This window comes from Paramisgurnus dabryanus, chromosome 6 (genome assembly GCF_030506205.2).
Source record: "Paramisgurnus dabryanus chromosome 6, PD_genome_1.1, whole genome shotgun sequence".
Classification (NCBI taxonomy): domain Eukaryota; kingdom Metazoa; phylum Chordata; class Actinopteri; order Cypriniformes; family Cobitidae; genus Paramisgurnus; species Paramisgurnus dabryanus.
Window position 1 is genome coordinate 18,099,190 of NC_133342.1, and position 16,657 is coordinate 18,115,846.

The window sequence follows — 16,657 nt, forward strand, 5'->3', positions numbered from 1 at the left end:
TGTTCCTTTTCTTTTTAATGGTTCCTCTGACCTCTCAATATACACAATGTTGTCATCTCCACCAGGTGCTTTGTTACGATGTTTCTGTCCAGCATTTACATTATCCAAATAAAGACCAATTAACAGCACAGATAAAACACCATCTCGTTCCTGAGTTGTTATTTTTGCCACTTTACCAAAAGTGCCATTAACCAGTCCATCTTCCACATCAATATTTCTGGTAAGCATTACTCGTGCACCAATAGCAATCTGTAGTCTGTCACTAAGATCACATTTGTCTCCTTTAAATGGTGAAGCCTGCCTTTTCATTTCACCTGTTCGAGAATCTTTTTTATAATCATGTGCATCAATGGTAATAATATTTGAAAAGCCAGAAGATATGGCTGCAGTGTTATGATTGTCTACCTCTTTGTTGGTTGCATAAATGTGTAATACATCAGTGGGACACTCTTCAGGAGATGATTTTATAACAGCTTGTAACATACACCTGTCTGCCTCAGTGAGTTTCTCATGCTTCTGTTTCACTCTCAGTCGGTTGAGCAGCTCAGCATAAGCAAGATCATCTCTCTGTCTCATAATCTGTGTCAGTGTTATGATCTGAAATTGATCTTTCCAGAAGTCCAGCACATGGTCCTCATATACACAGAGTGGTTTTGCTCTTCCGAGAGGAGGTAACTGTTGAAAGTCTCCTACAGCAAGAACTGACAATCCACCAAAAGGTTTCTGGTTTCCTTTAATCTGCTGGAGTCTCCAGTTCACATAGGCAAACAACTGTTTTGACACCATAGATATTTCATCAATAATTAAGATGTGTACATTTGAAAAGTCTGCCCTAATTTCATCCAAGCTGTTTCCCAGGCCTTGGTATGGAGGTTTTAAGCTTCTGGGGAGTTTCAAAAGACAGTGCAGTGTTTTACCAGAGATGTTAAAGGCAGCAGTACCTGTGAACGCTGATAAAAGTACAGATGGTTTGGAAATATCAGTGTACTCTCTTACACATGGAAGTTTGCGCAATATTTTAGTTGCTTCTGCATGTATAGATTTAATAACATGTGATTTACCAACTCCAGCTCCTCCATTCAAGAAATACAAAAACTGTTGTGGTTTTTCACCAGAAACACATTTTTTGCACCAGTCTCGCACAGCATAAAATACAGAAGCTTGTGTTTGATTCAAGCTTTGATACATTTTGCGAATCTGTAGAGGATTTTGCTGGGCAGCTTCCATGACTGGCATTGCTGTGTTATTAACAGAAGAATTTGTTGTATATTCAGGAATATCATCTTGTTCATCATTAGCATCAGTTGGTTCCCGTTCCATTATGCTCTCCAATCGGATAAGTTCATTTGCTGGTGCCAGTGTTGTCCATGCATCTTCTGTTGGACCATTTTTTTCAAAATCCTCTATTGCCTGCTCTACAGCTTCATTATGCTTCTCATATTTCTCACGATTTATATTAACAATCCGGTACACATGCTGCAGTTCATCAGTGCCTGGTAATATTACTGAAGCAAATGTATAAAATGATTCATATGTTAGAAACCTTGAAGACTTAAGCTGTTCATCTGTGCGATGTGGTAGGTAAAGTTTTAATAGTGTTCCAAAGTATTTTTCTGGGTTTTTTTGTTGTGAGAAGCGGGCAAATCTGATAACAGCAGGTTTTCCCCTTGTTCTTTTCTGTATGTGTCCCATTCCTTTTTGAAGTGGCAAAACATTTCTACTATTTTTTTGTCCTCCGTAAACAATGCGATATTCACTTGCAAATTCAGCCATGCACATGTTTTCAAATTCAGGTCTGTTTGGTCTAGCCTTGTATTTTTCTGGCAATCCAGTCATCCACACATTTTCCAAGTCAGCATCCATGGTCTGTAAATACTTCATTGGTAAACTCATCTTTACTGCATTATCATCAGTAGGTATGAATATGACAGCTCGTGATGATGATTTCAGTTTCAGACTGCATGTGCGAGCAACTGCCTCCTGCGCGGAAACTTCCCTATTCTTTGCATACGAATTCATGACCTGTTTCATGGTCTCACGGTCAGACAGGTTATCATGACTTGAGTCTTTTATTACTTTTTTTAGATAGTCACTCATCTCATGTTCAGCTTTTGAAATGTATGAGAGAATGTACATGATACAGCTGTAGGGGTTCAAAATATACTGTATGTCCATGTTTGCATTCCAAGCTCTTAACAGCATTGGATTATAGCCATTAACCCAGCAGTCCTGTGGCCGCCTCTCCATGACAATTACATTTGATGTAGACAGAGATTCAACATAATTCTCATACTCATCATAAGTCATGTTTAATTTATCAAGCAACTGTGTGGTTGTTTCAAAACTCTGAGTTGAGTCATTCAGTAGATCCCACACTTTCTGAAGCTGTGCTTTCGCTTGTGATGTACTAGCCATTTCTCTCTCATCTGTTGCTTCATTTTCTTCATCAGACTCATCTGTAGGAGGAGGCCTGGGATGAGTTATCATGGTCTTGTTGATGGGTGGTTTAGGAAATCCAAATCTGCAGTGCTTGTTGTTTTTTCTACAGGATTTGGAGTGGTTACGACTGTGCATCTGTACTTCACTTACAATTCTATGGAGTTCTTGGTCTTTGCTTGGGTCTGGTAGTTTGCATGTGATATATTTGTTAATAAAATTACACACATCTTGGTCTTGATCATTTTCAAACTCTGGAGCATCTTTTACCCAAAATAAGCAGTGAATATGTGGAGAGCCTCGCTGCTGGAACTCTACTCTGTAAAAAAAATCTATAACCTCACCGATAGGTTGAGCAGGTGACATGATTAGATCTCTCATCAAGCTTTCAACTCGTTTTTCAAACATTCGCATAGCTGTGACAGGGTTGCTTTTAAGAATTTCACATTTTTGTGACCAGTCTAATTCTGAGAAGTTTATAGTTTCACCTTGTTGTGCTTTAATAGCTGTTATGACTTCTGGCCATCTCATTTCAGCAGCACTGAATGTACAGAAAAATGTGGGTGTTCCCAACTGCCTTAGCATGGCAAACAAATCACGTAGAGTTTTCTCCCAGTATGCTGGTGTTCCTCGTAGAGGTTGCATGAAACGTGTTGCCTCTTTGTGATGCACAAGTTTTTCTAACTCGTGTTTATCCTGTAGCAGTGAACAGTTTATTCTGCGACCATCACGTGTCATGGGTTTCGCTTTTCTCAGCTGGATGGACATACTAGATGTTGCCATGTGCATTTCTGTGACAAACTGTGCAAAAAATATGTAGTTTGTGTCCATTGCACAACGATTATCTACAGAGAATAGTCTTGTGTTGAAGTATCTGCTAGGGGAAAGACCTTTCAATCTGTCAGGCTCATCAAAGGTGTTTTTACCGTCAGGAAACTGCACTGGAAATGCCATAGACTCAAGCTTAGGGATTTTAAAAATGGAAACAGGACTGTTTCTCTCTGCTGGGGCAATGCAAAATATCCCATCATCATAAGACAACAATTGCTGGCCAAGATCTGGGGGTTGAAGGCATGTGTCCAAGACAAGACCTGAGTGTTGTTCTGCAGTAGATTCAGAGTCATCATTACATTCATTCTCATTGTTCTGTTGTTCAGTGTTCTCACTTTGGCTGTTGTTGTCAATGTCCATTGGCTCATCATGTGCACTGCTGTTATTTGTAGACTGTTCAAACTCATTCAGCATTTCACCTGCTGAGAGTGATGTGTTTATTTCTATGTCTTTATATTCTGTATGCATTTCTCTTAATTTTCCTAAAGCAGATAAAACCTTGTGCATATTCACAGTCTGATACTGATAATGACCTTGGTAACATAAACGTCTTTTTAGTTTCACTGTAAGAAGTTGTGATTCACTTCTTGGCCTGGGTAAACAATTTACTGTTGTTTCCACTTCAGATGCAACAGAAATTACACCTCCTTTTATAGCTTTCTGTTGGCCTTTAGGAAGTGTTAAAATTTTAGCAAAGGGAATATACTTTGCAATAACATGTCTTTCTAGAATATTCAAATTGCACAGTTCTGTAGGAATAGGAGTAAACTGCAGCTTATTTCCTACAGCAATATCTGGCATTACACCTTTCAAAAGTTTTGTATGGCAGCTGTGACAGATCCATTCTGTTTTCCTCACACATGGATCAGGGCAATCAGAGCAGATGTGAACATAGTTACCTGTTAAACATTGTGAAACAAGTTTTTGATTCTTTTGATAGCTATCATGATCACAACTGCGGACTTGATTTGAGAAGAGAGCTCTAGCACAGCACGTGCAGATATATGTAGGTCCCTGTTTTATTACATCTCGAAAAGTATGCAGGGCCTTCAAAACCACTGGATTCTGCATTTCAACAAACTGACTGTTTCTGAATAATTCTGTCACCTGTCGCACACTATCAATTATTTTGTATTTGTTCTTTATGAGTTGTGCACAGTGTGTCTTATGAAGTATTTTGAGTGCAAATAATCTGTCTTTAGTTTTGAATAAATGGTATTCTTTCTGACGGGTCCTGAACAGGGGATCATGTTGATAAAGTAGTTTAAACTTTTCCTTTCTTTGCTCATAAAAGTTTAAATCTGTTTTGCACCGGTTTGTATAATGGTCTTTTTGCCTTTGCCTGAAAAATGGGTCTCTTGAATATCTTTCAGTTACATACTTTTTATGTTTCTCTTTATATTTGTCACTGTTCTTGTAATTTTGTATAACATAACCTTTTTGTTTCTCCCTATAATGTTCATTTGTTCTGTAATTTCTTAATACATAGTCCTTCTGTTTCTCTCTGAAATGTGCATTTATACCATACTTGCTGATTATTTTTCTTTTCTTTTTTTCTTTGTATTCCTCATTATTTCTGTAATTCATAATTTCATATCCCTTTTTCTTATTTCTATATTGCTCATTATGCATATAATTCATGATTCCATATCCCTTTTTCTTATTTCTATATTCCTCATTATGCATATAATTCATGATTCCATATCCCTTTTTCTTATTTCTATATTCCTCATTATGCATATAATTCATGATTCCATATCCCTTTTTCTTATTTCTATATTCCTCATTATGCATATAATTCATGATTCCATAACCCTTTTTCTTGTGTCTATATTCCTCATTATGCATATAATTCATGATTCCATATCCCTTTTTTTTGTTTCTATATTCCTCACTATGCATATAATTTATGATTGCATAACCCTTTTTCTTATTTCTATATTCCTCATTGTTCCTGTAATTCATCATAGCATAAACCTTTTTCTTATTTCTATATTCTTCACATTTTTTATAGTTGTTTTTCAAGGCCTGTTTGTGTTCTTCCCTGTAAACTGCATTATTCCAATAGTTGTTCTTCATTGCTTGCCTATGTCTTTCCTTGTACTCTTTGCTTGTTTTGTAATTATATATATTTTTTGTCTGTTCCTTTTCACAAACATCTTTTTTTAAATATATTTGTTTCTCCCATTTCATAAAAGCCTTACGCCTTCTGGTCTTGTTAAGCTTTGCCGATTGTTGATTTAAGTCAGATGTTTGTAAACATTGGTCATTTGGTGGTGACAATGTGATCTGAACTGAGGAATCTTTTGAAATGTCATAATATGAGTTATTCAATTTAACATTTTTGTCTCTGTCCATGTGCTCAGTTACAGTAGTTTGAATCTCCATTTTATCTTCATCTGTCATGTTGACTGGCCACTGAACTGGATATCTGACCTGGATTTGCTGTTGTGAAGATGATGCAGTTGCACACTGATCATTGCTGGACAGAAATGTATTTTCAGATATTTGAGATGCAACACATAGCTCAGTGTTATTAAGACACTCAATGGAGGCATCAGTACATTCTGTTGTGCTTATAAATGATACTGGAAGCAGATCAAATTGCTGCTGATCTCCTAACTGGAAACACCCTTGAAACAACAGCAATAGTTTTTCTATCATGTCTTCTAAACGTGAAAATGTCAACATTACAGCAGTTCCTGTGCCCTCCTCAGTAGGCATACCATCTGGTGTTCTGCAGTGTGAATCAAAATATCCAAACCTCCCCGAACGATCTCTGAACACAGCCACGCAATAGAGTCCGCACAAAAACAGGGCGTGACTTATTTCACTTCTGAGACATTGCAGAGTTTTCTCTAAGTTTTCATACCCACACAGTGCAGGTGCATCTCTTAGCAATCCAAATCTCAGGCGATGTTTACGGACGTTGTAGCACCGTGAGTTTGTTTCAATTGTGTCTGGGATCTCGTCAAACTCTAATAAACTATTAACAAACCGCCCATTGCTCTGTAGTGATTGTTTCACGCTAGTGTACACAGCATCACCTTTTTGCAATATGCAGTCTAAATCTAAACTTTGTAACTCATTAAGCTCACTATGCATTGCAAGAAACATTAATGAATTGCAAGTACACTGGCTGCCTCTAGAATAAATGTTGTACCTCGGATCACTCTGACAGTGGGACGCCACAACAGACAGCACGTATGGGCTCATGTTATCTGTACCTGTTGCAGAGCTGGTGATGGTGTCGAATGAAGCTTCCAACTTTCTACGCTGCTTCTGGGCATCACTTCTCTTTCCTTTTCGTGGCATGTTGTTGACACTGTTTAAAACTAAATTTTATAAACAAGCAATGTCTGTTTTTGTTTGTTTATGCAAACAATTTAACCAATAACAACTTCTAGTATCTCAAAAGTATCTTTTTTACTAATATAAAGTGCCAATATAATCAATTACACAGTAAGGTTGTGTGATATACAAGGCAACTTGAGTTGAGCAGATGTAATGTTTAAACACAGATCAATTTTGAAATATCTGACTGATTATGAACTTCCAGCCACAGGTTATGCCTATTATGCAATCAATTACTCAAAATTACTCAAAGTTAATATATGACAGACAAGTATATGAAAAGGTTACTTGTATAACTGTAAACACGAATGCTTTAAATCACAATACTGATGTCACACAAATGTAATGTATGAATATATGTTATCACTCCCAACACAGATTAAATAAGATTTAAAAAAAATTTTACTGTTTACTTATCCACTGAAGTTATATGTGTGATAAACAGGAATGTATGAACAGAACTAATGTAACATAGATGTGTAATACTTCACACAGGTGTAACAACCCAGACTAATGTAAAACAGGTGTTTAATAACTCAGACTAATGTAATACCCAACACAGATGTAACAAGCCAGACTAATGTAAAATAGATTTTTGAACTCAGACTAATGTAAGACTTAACACAGATTTAATAAATCAAACTAATGAAATACTTTAAACAGATTAAATAACTCAGACTAATGTAATACTTAACACAGGTGTAACAACCCAGACTAATGTAAAACAGATGGTAAAACTCAGACTAATGTAATACTGGCAGAGGTTTAATAACTCAGACTAATGTAATACCCAACACAGGTGCAACAACCCAGACTAATGTAAAACAGATTTTTGAACTCTGACTAATGTAAGACTTAACACAGATTTAATAACTTAAACCAATGTAGTACTTAAAACAGATTAAATAACTCAGACTAATGTAAAACAGATGGTAAAACTCAGACTAATGTAATACTGGCAAAGGTTTAATAACTCACACTAATAAGTAACACAGATGTAATGTTTATAATAAATAAAATGTTACCCAAATGTACTTTAACTTCTACTTTACAGTAAACTTATTTGTATCAAAATGTGGTTAACAAGACTACAGAAAGACTATTTAATTGTATATACCTTATAAAATCTATTTACATAAAATATACCTGTATGATAAACAACACCACAAAAATTTAACTAATGTAACGTTAAACAGTAGGCTTCAAAAGCTGAGCTTGAATCAGTGGTCCTTCTTGAAGACAACAGGTAGCAAGGTGTACTGGAAGAGATGTTTTGGAGCTTCTTTTCTCTTGCAGTAGGTGTAGTTCACTAACTGGTGTCAATGTTCACTTGGTTTTTGTAGTAAGGCTCACAGGAAGAAGATTTTCAGGTTCACAGAAAGAGGGTTTTCAGGCTCACAGGAAGGGGGTTTTCAGAATCACAAGAAGCGTTTTTTCAGAATCACAAGAAGCGTTTTGTACGTTTTCAGCGTTTTTGTACGTTTTCAGCGTTTTTGTACGTTTTCAGCGTTTTTGTACGTCTGGCCATTTTTTTTAAGATGCGTAGGCAAGCAGCAAGATGCATTTGTCAGGTTTGCATTGGTAGATTGCATTGGGGTGCGTTGGGGTTGCAGGCAAGCAAGCAGCAAGCAGAGCAGCAGCATTTTGGGGGGGGCATGGCCAGTTATTTTATTAGTTGATGAAGTGAAAGTACAGAATGGAACAGCAGTGAAGATTTAAGCAAAGTAAAGGTTTGAAATTTAATTTAAAGGTATTGAAAGGACAAGACAAGAACAAACAACAAACAGAGAAAAAAAAACAAGTTAATAAGATAAACCAGCATACATAATATTACATAACATTACAACATACACAGTAAATATAAACGAGAACATTCATTATTGTAAATGGAGCAGGACATTACTATATTTATCTGTTTTTCTATTTCTATTTTTTCTAAATGTGTTATGAATAATAAAAATCACTACTTGTATATTATAATGTAAAATATAAACTTTTTTGTGACAGCTCCAGTTACAGTATCTCACAAAATTGAGTACACCCCTCACATTTCTGCAACTGTTTTAGTATATCTTCTCAAGGGACAAAACTAGGGGTGGGACAAAAAAAATCAATTCTTCAATGCATCGCAATGCGGACATGGCAGATTCTAAATCGATTCACAAATGTCAAGAATCGATTCTTAAATGTTCGCTTACAAAATAATAACATGACGTTATCAGAACCAAAAGGTGGGACTCAATGGGGGGAGCGGTGCTGCACACGGACAGCTTAAAAGAGCGCGCACTGCACGATCACCTACATTGGAACTTACACAAGCAGTAGAGAAAGAAATAAACAAATGCATCTAGGACAGCTCTGTTTCTAAACTCCAAGAAAACAAGATACACTTTGTGATGGTCTTCCTCTGCCTTTTCTCTGTTCAGTGAGTTGCAGGGAGAAACAGCACATTTAATTTACTGACTCATCTGACTTTGCTAATAGCGTTTCATTAAACCATCCGCTGACTGTTTAGATATAAGAACATGAATATATTTCTGTAAGAATATCCACATAGCTTGTTATTTAGACGCTAGGTGCGCTGCATTAGATAAATACATTAATACTGCCAAAATCTGTGTATGTGATGATGATTAGACGCTTAACGTTAGTCAGTTTGTGGGAGTTAATGCCAGTTAACATATAGAATTAATATGTCATGTTTAATTACTATTTTTTACTGGCTTTAATGTCTTAAAACAGAAACAGAACATATATGTATATAAGAATGACATTATTGATCACTTAGTTGTATTAAAGTACAGTATATGACAGTTCAGAGACTAGTAGCAAAAGCACAACACTAGTCTGGCTTTGAGATGACATCACAAATATGCTAATTAGTACATCAAGAATAAATTCTGAATCAAACCGGGACCTAAGAATTAATTCTGAATCAATTCATGGGGGTCCAAACGATTCCCACCCCTAGACAATACTACAAAAATAAAATTTGGATACATTTTAGAATCAATGTGCTACTTGTATAGCAGAATAGATTTACTACCCTCTGAAAATAACTGAACATACAGGCATTAGTGTCAAAATAGCTGACAACAAAAGTGACTACACGCTATGTGATAATAAATGTTGTAGTCCTCATGCTGTACATCAGGTGCAGAAGCTGGCTTAAAAACAACAACCCATAAGTGCTGCCAACATTGCATTACAAGTTGCAGAAGGTCAGATTGTCAGTGCTTAGAACAAATGCCACACACTGCAACAATTCGGTTTGCATGGCCCAACATCACACATGCTAGACACCACATTTATGTTTAAGATTGTTTAAGACCACAGGATATGGTTCCTGTAATTCATGCTCTTGGTTAGGTTATCTTCAGCAAAAATATTTGTGGGGTTTCTTCAAAAGAGGCTTCCTTGTGGAATGACGGCCATGCACTGACTTACTGTAGTGTGTGACATATAATTTGAACACTGATAATCTGACCTTCCACTTCCTTCTGTAAAGCAATGTTACCAGCACTCATGTGTTTTTTTTTTTAAACTGCTCTAATACAAGCTAACCTAGCAAAAAAAACATGAACATAATGAATAGGCTTTGTATTGTTAAATGATATACATTTATAATTACTTAGAGTGTACTCGCTTTTGGTGCAGCTATATTGACAAATATTTGCTGTATGTTCATAGAACAGTAAATCTATACTACTATACAAGTTGCACTTGACTACTCAAAAATATATCCAAATTTCTATAGTACTGTTCATTGAGAAGATATACTAAAATGGTTTACTGAAATGTGAGGGGTGTTTAAGATACTTTTGTAAGATACTGTAAATCTGTAATATCTGACAGTGTTACTTACAATAATGAATAGACGTCCAATAGAAAAAGTCCTAAAAGAAGAACAAAGAGACACATTTTGGTTTAAAGTTCAGACAAGGTATGATTAAAGTTATACAAAAAAATACAGCGTCATCAAACTATTGCGTTTCTGCTATCCAATAAGTCATACACAGCATTCCCAAATTAGTCATATCCATAAAGGCTATGTATCGCCATTTCTGAACTCTCTTCACCTAAACACACACTTTACACCTGCAGCTCTTTGTCGTCTTTCTTCCTAAATGCATTACTGTCAGGCTTGTTGCACAATTCAGAATTTCAGGATTGGCCTCCATTCAATTCATGAATTTGAATTGACTCTGCCCTACAGGAAGTTGAATTTGAATTACAGGAAGCAGAATTAAATTCATGGCAATTCACAGAAATTCCACAGTCACACAACAGAAACAATCTCAAATAGATTCAGTGTTAGAAAAGTTACTTTAGAAAATTGTTTGGCAACCATTTTAAATACTTTGTTAAAGTAAAGAATTCTGGGAAATGAAGTAATGTTCCATCATGTTTCACAAAATTACAATTACAAAAAATCTAACTTAATTATATGTTATGTGACTAGAGTTTTTAACATTAATTGCTAGGGAAAACCATTACTGTTAATGTAATCTGTAGTTCAAACTAATATAATTTATAGAATATGTAATGCAATCATTTCTGACATCTACTGTAAAGCTTCATTTTTAAATATATATAAATTTCTATTGAATTGCAATTCTGCTTCCTTTAATTCAAATTCGAATTGTAATTCTAGATCCTGTTTTTGACATCAATTCAAATTCAAGAATTTAATTGGAATTCAGGAGTCATTCTCAATTCAATTCTAAATTATGCACAAGCGTGATTACTGCATTATAACTGTACGTACACACCGCCGCAGACTTGAGCTTCCAAAGTTACTGGAAGTCATTCATTTACAATGGAACCTGGCTTCTCTCAGCTGCAAGGAGCATAAATCCATCTGCGTCACGTTTTGGGCATCTTGAGGGACTATAGCGTCATTCAGAAAAATGAAAGAAGCTCAACTTTGTGGTAATGAGCTATGACGCAGTTCAGCGGCAAGCAGCGGCAAAACGCCAGCAACCAACCTAGACGTTCTTCGCTGGCTGATTCTAGAGAAACATACAATGTTAACTTTCGTTTTGTGTAGAAATTGATAATCGCGGTTGCTGGGTTTCCTATCATTTATGATATGAAATTATTTTCATATAGGGACCAGTTACAAAAGAACGAGGCATGGGATAAAATAGCTGGTGTAGTTGGTGTCCCCGGTGAGTTTGTGAAGTGCGTGCTGATGATTTACAATATTTTACTGATAGATACTCAAATGTGTCTTGCCAGTAGGACTGCACAGTGTATCGTTTAAGCATCGATATCACGATGTATTAATCCATATAGTAACATTGCAGGTAATCCTTGATTCATGTTTCACAGTAACACAGATTTAACCAATTGCACAGATGCAATAAAATAATAATAGTAATAACAATAATAGCTAATTATTATTTTTTCCAGACCAAATGTGACTAAAACGATTATAAAAATGCTGTCATTATAAAAGGTTTATAATGTCAATGTATTGGTTTTTTTTCGTTAACATTTCATGGTGACACAGACTTCAGAGCGGCCAAAGCGTCAAAAAGCTTCCCCGTACTTTTTGACAAGCATCCTTGACCGGGCGGTCTGAGCTTCTTTGGAAGCTTAGGTCTGCGGCGGTGTGTACGTACAGTAAAAGAGAGTGAATAAAATGCCACGCAATAGGTTTATTATAAATTGCTTAACTCTTTCACCGCCAGCGTTTTTAAAAAAAGTTGCCAGCCAGCGCCAGCGTTTTTCATGATTTTCACCAAAGTTTAATGCCTTCCAGAAAATGTTCTTCTTTAAATATATAAATATACAATATACCAAATGAAAGAACAGACCCTCTGCTTTCAAACAAAAAAAACCGTTTCATCCTACCTTTAGTGGTTCTTTTGCAATTAGCTTTTGAATATGGGTAGGTTTTTGCAAAAACACCATATTTTGAGCAAAAAGCAGAGATAATTCCATTTTTATGACGGACTTTTCATAGCGATCCCATTTAGAGCGATCTTTAAAACAGACACGGACATGCAGCAGCTTGCCATAGGGCAATACTTCCGGTTTTAAAAAGTTGCGGAAGGGCGCCACCTGGTGGATAATAGCGGTATTGCGGAAAGACGGAAAATCTCGTCATTGGCGGGGAAGCGTTTTTTCTTAATTGACGAGATATCTCGTCAATGGCGGGGAAAGAGTTAAGACACGACATGCAGTCTTTATATGCAACTCTACTTAAACTGCTGAATGGGTGAGTGATGATGTTAAAGTTAAGATATCTGCTTATAAAGAAAGAGAGCACACACTTAGGAAAGGATGTGCAGTGCAGATGAGTGTGCGTGCAAGATAGCGTTACAATAGCAGGGAAAAAACCCAGCTCATCGTTCTCCACTCCCCACTTAAAGGTGTAGGCCACTTTAAAGATGGGGTCCATTGACTTTTTATAGTAGGAAAAAAATACTATGTTAAGTCAATGGGCCCCATCTATAAAGTGGACTACTCCTTTAACGTTCCCCACGGGTCACATGCGTGTGTCCCTTCTGTATGACCTCAGACTAAATATACCGTAATTCCTCAAATAAAAGACGTTATTCAAATAAACGCTGGGCCTCTGATAGTGGCCGGGGCGTGATCATCGCAGACAAATAAAGGCCGGGCAAAGATGAGTGCCGGGGGAAATGAGTGAGAGCTTACTTATGCCCCGTGTGAATGCTCTGTAAACGCCCCGTCCGTTTGGTGATGCGCATGCGCGATCCGCGGAGGCTTGCGTTGCAGACTAAAGCGCGAGTATAAACATAGCTTCAGTTTATACTTCAAAGCTTTTTAGGCGCAGTGTGAGCGCAATCGTGACATAGCGAGTTTCAAAAGGAGAGACGTCAACTGCGCGAGCATTCACCTTCATCTGCCTTCGTTAAAACCTTTTAATGCGCGCAGCAGGGCTAAGTGAATATCTACGTGCACACGCGACATATTAACTAAGCGATATCATAGGCATGTGAGAGGGCTTCATACGACTCTGAATAAAAAACACAGACTTAACATTACGATGGGTTCCAGTGTTAAGACAGTGCTTTACCTCCTGCTTTGCTCAAAACAAATGCACTCTAATGACGAAAGCTTCCCGGGCTCAGATTGATAAAAGTACAGTGTGAGTGCGTGCATGAAGTAGGGAGGGGGGACAATCGCGCTGGGGCATGGTTTGGATCATGTGAGCGCGGTGTTATCTCCTAAATGCATTCAAGTTCATCATAATGCACAGCTACCAATAGATGGCAGTAGCTACATTGGATGGGTCTCATTCAATGCTAGTGACGGACTTTTCAACAACCTTGAAAAAAAAGTACGGTTAAAAATTAATGATCTCTATCCACTAGAACGCTATCACTTTTAATTTAACGGCTAATTTAAAACAATTATTTATCAAACAGATGGAATTTAAAATAAAGGACTGTCTCTAATAAAAGCCTGCTTCAAATAAAAGCCTGTTACCTTCGGCAGTTTTTTACCTTTATTTGAGGAATTTACGGTATGATCTGTAACACTACCTTCAAAAGTGTTACAGAATCGATATGGAAGGTACTGTATGAATGCGCGCATCACCAGGAGCTCATGAGCTCAGCACTAATATGCATTACAATAAACAATACAATCCTTGGGTAAAACGACCCTGTTATTGGAATAGAATTGTATAGCAGTCAGTTATTTACTAAATAATTGTAAATGAACAGGTGTTAGAAAAATTACTAAGTAATTACTTGATCCAAAATGACATAAAATTGACTTACCTGTGCAATGTGGATGGCTCTTAAAAGAGCCTTTGGGTTCGCTTGAATATATCCACTAAAAAAGTGGGGTTTGTTGTGCAGCACCACAAACTGGATGTTGGCTGATATTTAAGGGGAAAAAAATGTAAAACAAGAAATAATCACTTAATATCTATATCAAATATTACAGTCTATATACAGATAATTTTTCATTAAAAAAATACTCACACAGCTGAAGCAATGACCTGTCTGTAGAACAGCAAAAAAGAAAGACACATTAGTAACTAAAAATTAAATGCAAGTAAAAAAATGACTTGTCACACATGTGTCTAGACAGCACAAACTATGTGAAGGCAAAGTAGTGACAAGGAAAAGCAAGGAAACACAACTTAGCACATTATTAGAATTGCTATAGCAGCATGTAACTTTAAGTTAATGGTATCCAATATCAGAAGTACATTGTAAACACACGTATATTTTGTTTATAAGACCCAGGGTTTCCCAACACGCTTAAGCAACACTTTAAGTGTCTCACAAACAGACACAGCTGATCCATGTTGGAACCAGTGGATGCTGGCTGGAGCCCTCAACACGACCGTGTAAACAAATGCTAACCCTCATGCTAATAAACGCTAAACTTTATAATGAACGTTAAAACAAGTAAATATATACTCTAACTCGTGGTACATCTCTAATTGTGACAAAAAACAGCTTACATTTAAACCACGCGTGCCAAGGTACCTGTATTTCGTGTGGAATTAACGTTACTTGCACTATAGTTTATCGTTTAAACTATAGCAAAAAAATACAAATATCTAAATAAACAATCGAATTTTGTCTAAAATAATCATGTGAACTAAATTCAACGTTGTTTTTACAACTTTTATGAATTTATGTCGAAAAATACCTCAAAAAATAACGGAGAGAAAGTCCTGAGGCACTTACCTGTCTCAACAGAAGACCGGATGAAACCAGTTCGGAGGGAGTGGCGCATTACGGATGCGGCCAAATCTCGCGAGATGTTGAGTTTAAGCGTTAGATTTAGTTAGGATTAAGTTGAAAAACAGCGATTCTGCTAGACAGCATACAGTCACGACCTAAATCCCGTAAAATGTTGTAAGGTTTGGGTATATGAAAAAAACATAAATATTCGACCGTTTCTCAATCCGAAGGCTGCAGCCTCCAGAGGGCGCATATGCAGGCTGCATATATGATATACTTCATCAATCTTGGTTTATTTCAGTTAACTGAGCATTACATTCGCAAGTCATAAGCATATTACAACAATACACGATTTACTAAAAATAATAGTCAATTTTATAATTGTTAATATTATGAAATAAGACAGGCTTGATGACGTAGGCAGCCTGCAAATCCGACCTTTGGAGGCTGTAGCCGTCGGAAACGACCTCCGCCTTTATTATGAATATAGAAAACAGCGCTCAACCGGCGAGACTTCAAAAGATTTTGGCCGTAGCTGTATCCATAGCCACAACCATTGAATCTAGAGCTCATTAGCAAAAGGTTAAGGGATTTTTGTCTTATTGGTTTTAAAGAATCATTTTTCATCCATTATATGAGGCATACTGAAAATATATTAATCAAAATAATGATCACTAGGCAATAGTACTACAAATGAAAATAATAATAATAATAATTAATAAACGTTTTATTAGCATAAATATTTACAAAGAAAGGCACAGTGACATATATATGTTTATATAATACAGTTTAATATAAGTGTGTGTGTGTGTGTGTGTGTGTGCGTGCGTGCGTGCGTGCGTGCGTGCGTGCGCGCGCGTGCGTGCGTGTGCGTGTGTGTGCGTCAAGTTTAATTGATTTTCATTTAAAATAATTATTTATTTTAATAGAAGTGTCACTTTCACTACCTATCCATGCCCTAGCAACCATTGTTGAGCACCCTAGCAGCCAGAATCCAAACAGTTATATTTTCAAATACGAATGTCATAGAGACATGGGGGCTGATTTATGTCACTCAAACTGGCAAGCAGCCTATGGAGTATCATTATTGGGCACTGCTAAGCCACTTCCTAGCAACCAAAGACAGTACCCTAGCAACAATCCCATAGACTGCCATTTTAAAATGGCTAGAGGGATATCTTTACAGCACAGTGTCATAAGCTGTGTCCCATTGCAAGGGCTGCGACATTATAAGCATGCAACCTTAAAAGGTAAGTACTCAGTCTTTCTAGGTGGAATGAGACAGTCTAACCTTCGGAGGACCCATAATTGGCGTCACCTGCTGCACGCGCCCACCGCGCCTGTCAGCAGGACAC

The 16,657-nt window shown here is 36.8% G+C and overlaps 1 protein-coding gene and 1 long non-coding RNA gene across 2 annotated transcripts in view; one reads left to right on the forward strand and one right to left on the reverse strand.

Annotated features, from left to right (window-relative positions):
* mfsd8l2 (major facilitator superfamily domain containing 8-like 2) overlaps positions 1 to 16,657 on the forward strand; it is a 73,673-nt gene that overhangs the window by 15,133 nt on the left and 41,883 nt on the right. The window lies entirely within an intron of this gene.
* LOC135750492 (uncharacterized) lies at positions 6,695 to 15,068 on the reverse strand. Its single transcript, XR_010532738.2, has 4 exons — positions 14,589 to 15,068; positions 14,382 to 14,482; positions 10,487 to 10,517; positions 6,695 to 8,141 (listed from the first exon to the last, which is right to left on the reverse strand). It is a non-coding gene; the product is annotated as an uncharacterized lncRNA (long non-coding RNA).